Source organism: Pteropus medius, unplaced genomic scaffold, assembly GCF_902729225.1.
Source record: "Pteropus medius unplaced genomic scaffold, Ma_sr-lr_union100, whole genome shotgun sequence".
Classification (NCBI taxonomy): Eukaryota; Metazoa; Chordata; class Mammalia; order Chiroptera; family Pteropodidae; genus Pteropus; species Pteropus medius.
The window spans coordinates 184411-189812 of NW_024353918.1; the positions used below are offsets into that span (position 1 = coordinate 184411).

At 33.4% G+C, this 5402-nt stretch overlaps 1 pseudogene; it reads left to right on the plus strand.

Moving 5' to 3' along the window:
* Nucleotides 1-1807: 1807 nt before the first annotated feature.
* Nucleotides 1808-2711, plus strand: LOC120594042 (olfactory receptor 148-like; annotated as a pseudogene).
* The last annotated feature ends 2691 nt before the right edge of the window (nt 2712-5402 follow it).

The following is a 5402-nucleotide window of genomic DNA, read 5'->3' on the forward strand; positions in this document are numbered from 1 at the left end:
AAATGAGCTTGGTCTCTTTATGGAACTTAAGTCAAAAATATATTCATAAATTAATTTTCAATTTTTTATTTATTCACTTATCCAACAAATATTTAAATGCCAACTATTCACAGGCACTGTGATAAATACTACAGATTTAATGACAAACTAATAGTGTTTACTCTCAGGGAACTTACAGTTTAATAGAACCTAAATTCATTTTTCTTGGAATTTCTTTAGTATATGTAGATAGCATTAATTATTTTAGAAGATGAAATTATCAATCAGTAATTATTAATTATAAGAAGAGATCAGAGGAATTAAACAGGAATTATAATTAGAAGTCAGGGAAAGTATAAGAGAACAATTTTCATAAACTTTGGATTGCATTAAAACAGATCAGTAAAAACTAGGATTGAAAATATCTTTTTGGACAATTTATAGGCACTTTTACTCAAGCATTGTAACAAACAGCTGACACAATGAACACTAGCAGCAGTTTCACATTCTCAGCATGTTTAGTTAGTGACTTTTTCCTTTAAAATAAAACCAATAGTCAAATTCATAAAAGCAGAGTGTTGAATGGTGGCTGCTAGAGGCAGGTGAAGGGGAAATAAGTTGCTAATCAAAGGGTATAAAGTTGTCAGTAAGGCAAAAAGAATAAATTCTAGAGATCTGCCCTATAACATTGTGCCTGTGTAGTTAACAATATTATATTATAAATTAAAAATTCTGTTAACCGGGTAGATCTCACATTCAATTTTTTACCAGAACAAAATAAAAATTAACATTATAAAAGCAGAAAACACAAAACAAAATTTGTAGAACTGAAATACATTCATTGTACTGAGATTCAAAAATTCCAATTGTTTGCAAAGATTAAATATCCTGTATGACATAATTTCACTAAAAGCTACCATCTACATAATACAACTTAGCTGCTAACATTTAAACAACTTAAAATCCCATAATATTCAAATTTGTCACTTTCTTTTCAGTCAAATAAAAATAGACAAATAAGAAAATAAACTAAAAAACATATCCTATTAGAATATTAGTGCAATTTAAATTTTTAAAATATATGTATATATTTTATTTTTCAATTACAATTAGCATACAATATTAGTTTCAGATGTACAACATGGCGATTAGAAGTTTATATAACTTATGAAGCAATCGCCCCGATAAATCTAGTACCCACTTGATACCATACATAGTTATTACAATATTATTGACTATATTCTTTATGCTATACTTTGCTTCTCCATGACTATTTAATAGAATCCAAATCTTAATGCTTATTGTACTGTATCACAATCTGTTGCTCTGTTGTTCTCAATAGAGGTGTGGATGATCAAATTGACCTTAGTTAGATATTTAGGGTATCTGATTACATCTCTGAGTAAATATAGACATGCTCTGGAATGGAATCAGGAGGATCAGGCTTCCAGGTGGGTCTATTTTAGGGCATTTATTGTTGTATAATTGGTTGTAGACATTAATTAAATTGTAGTCTTCTGTTCAGTGTTGAGATCTTTGTTCTTTTAGCCCATCCAGTATTTCACTGGGTTAATGCTTCATTTTGGTTTGTATCCATATTCACGAAGGAATATGATATCTCTAGATATGTAGTCATAGATTTGCTTTACTAGCCCCTAAATGTCTTTGAAAGAATTTCTAATTTTTAATTTTATCATCATTATGTTTAAACAAGGGTTGGTGACAATGAATATATTGGTATTGTATCTGTCACAAATCATTCTCCACACTTATGCTTTCATGTCTTTTGTCTCTACCCAGACCTCTCTCTAGGAACACAAGGAATCCCATGGAGCTGAATGACTTCATTCTTCTGGGAATATCTAACACAGGGACTGGAGACTGTACTCTTTGTCACTTTCTCATTCATTTACCTCTTTACCCTGCTTGGCAATTTATTCATCCTCATAGCAATTGTTTATTCTTCTAGTTCATATTCCCATGTATATTTTCTTGGGACTCCTATCTTTTTTTGACATGTTGTTCCCATCTGTAACCTGTCCCAAGATGTTATCTATCTCTCTGGCCAGAGCCATGCCATTTCTTACAAGGGGTGTGCTGCACAGTTCTTCTATCATTTCTTAGGTTCTACAGAAGGCTGCCTCTATTCTGTGATGGCTTTCAATCACTTTGTTGCTATCTGTCACTCACTGAGGTATATGCTCATCATCAGGCCTAAAGTCTGTGTCAGTTTGGTCATGGCAACCTGGTTGGTGAGTTGTCTTCAAGTCGCCATCCTGACCTTTTTCACCTTTTAGTTAACCTACTGTGGCCTCAATCAGGTGAACTACTTCTTCTGTGATATTCCTGCTGTCTTATCCCTGGCTTGTGCTGACAGCTCCCTGGCTCAGAAAGTGAGTTCCATAAATCTTGGCTTTCTGTCTTTAAATCTTTTGTTCAGTGTTTGTGCCTCTTACACATGCATTGGGATTGCCATCTTGAGAATCCGTTCAGCAGAAGACAGTCAGAAAGCTTTCTCTACATGCAGTGCCTACCTCACTGCAATCCTCTATGCCTATGGACCTGTAATCATGATCTATGTACAACCCACACCCAACTCGTTGCTTGGTGCTTTGGTGCAATTATGAAATAATATTGTCTCACCCATGCTGAACTCATTAATCTATTCTTTAAGAAACAGGGAAGTGAAACAATCCCTGAAAAGAGTGTTCCACAGTGTAGTACTCTTCTGAACTCTTATTCCATTTTTACTCATAAACTGTGAGTTTTGTAATAGATTTTGGAAATTTATTATCTCTTAACATTATCTTCCTATATCTTCCCCTTAAATAGAAATTCTTCCTCTAAAGCATGATATTTTGCTTGCCTAATAAGATTTCCTATATGTATGTTTTTCTGTAACACTTGGGACTTCATAAATAACTCTAAAACTAATATTATTCTCAGTGCCTTAATTCTGGGAAAGGAATCCAAGGGGCACAGCATCAGCTAGACAGATTTCTTACCCCTACACTGGGCAGCCAGTTGTGCCTGCTTGGGGATAGTGAGGATCTCTGTCAGTCTAAGAGGCACCCTTCAGTAGTCCATCTTCATATGAAATCACCCCTTATTCTATTTGTCTTTCTCCATTTAGAGAGTCATTGTTTCTACTCTCTTCCTATAAACTTTTCATTCCCCCTATGTTGCTAAGGATAGTTTTAACCAACGTTTAGTGAGTATGAACTCCAGACGCTACGTTGAACGTTTCACAAATATCATCTTACTTAATCTTTACCTCATCCCTATAGAGTTTTCATTTTGGAAAAATAAAAATGAGCTTCGAGGATAAGAAACTTCAAGTAATGGGCCCCAATTTGTACATTAAGCAGCAAACCAGACCTTGAATAGATCCAGTTAACTCAAAAGTTTCTAATCTTTATCCCTCTGTGATGTGACTGCCCTAAAAGACCTGCTTGGCAATTTTCTCATCCTCATTACCTTTTTCTAGAGCTCATAATACAAATAAAGTATTCAATAAATAACAGGCAAAATATGTACTGACATAGGTCATGTTCATATATTGACTTTATTATTATCTTCATTTATTGTGTACCACGGCTCATTGTACCCATCTGTAGATGGGGTGACTGTGATATAGAAATAAGTATATTGCCCTTTATGACACATCTAGTTATGGTAAAGCCAGGCCTAGACCCAAGCACTCTTAACTCCTATCTTGATTTTTCTACTGCACCAGGCTGCAAATCTCCAAAATTACTCCTTAATGTAAAAGGATTGGGAAAGTCTTTCTGTCCAGGATTGTTTGAAGAAAAGATGACTGGATTATGGGGTTTAATCACCATGCCCATTTGAATCTCTTATCAAGTTACATTTTATAACCTGGCCTTCAGCAATACTGAGTTGATAATTATTTCTCAATTTTCTCCAGAATCCAGGTAGAAAAAACAAGTACCATTTACTAAAGATCCCACAGACAAACTAGCTCTTAGTTTTCATGACATTTTAGTGATCTGTACTTTTTGTATTCCATTTTTACTCATAAATTTTTATCCTATTTGAAACCAATAGAACACATACCAAAAAAAAAAAAAAATCCCAGATAAAATAAATTGCTGCTTTTACAAAAAGTGTGAGGCAAAAAAGACAAAACAAAACCCCTTCAAGTATAGATAAAGGGTTTGAGGTGCAATATGAGATTTCTATGGCCCCTCCTAACCTGACTAGCAAAATCTAAGATCACACAGAATTGTATTCTCACACTTTGGGAATGCCTATCCTAGATGATATGTCAGATCCAAGCAGTTCTAGTATTAATTCATTGTCCTATTACTGCTAGAAAGTGGTGGAAGAACCTACATTCTATAATATCTCTCTGGTAAAGCCTGGATAGCATTTATGAACAGATACTCATCACACTGATACTCATATTGTTCAATAGATTTATTTTCTATACAATTAAAAGTTCTATAAAAGTAGCAATCATGTTTCTTTTATTCACTATTGTGTCCACAGGACATAGCCCAGTGGCATAGTAAGCAAACAGGGTAAGTTTCATGAATGAATGAATGAATACCACTTAACCATTCAAATTATGATGTAATTGCATATTTACTCACATAAAAAAAGGAACATGAGTGAAATAACTAGGATGCAGAATAGCAACATGCACTAATTTAATTATATATCCACATATAAATAAAACTAAAGGTATTTCAAAGCTGAAATCTGAATGAACTCTGACCACTTTGGGCCACTTTTAAATCAGTGTCATAATGACTATTTGGCATTGAAAAAAAACTTTAAAACAGTTTAAATCTTTCTTACATCTATAACTTTAGTAAAGCACATAACATAGAATTTTATTAAAAAGACACATGTGCACACACACATGCACACACCACTCCAAAGAAGACATGCAAATGGCCAAGCATATAAAAAGATGCTTATTATCTCAATTAGGAAAATGCACATCAGACTCACAATAAGTTATCACGTCATGCCCATTAGAATTGTTATTACTTAAAAAAGAAAAAAAACAGTTAAGTGTGGCAAGGATGTGAAGAAATTGAAATGCCATGCACTGTTGGTGGGAATGTAAAATGGTGCAGCCATTGTGGAAAATAGTATAATGCTTCTCCTCAAAATTTAAAAATTAATTACCATATGATCCAGCAATTCTACCTCTGAGTATATATACAAAATAATTGAAAGCAATGTCTTAAAGATATATTCATATTCATAGCATGTTTATAGCAGCATTATTCACAAGAGCCAGGAGGTAAAAACAATCCAAACGTATAAATGGATAAACAAAATGTGTTTTATATGTACATGGAATATCGTTCAGATTTAATAAAGAAGGAATTTCTGATACATATTATAACATGAATAAAAAACGTCAAGACATTATGTTAAGTGAATTA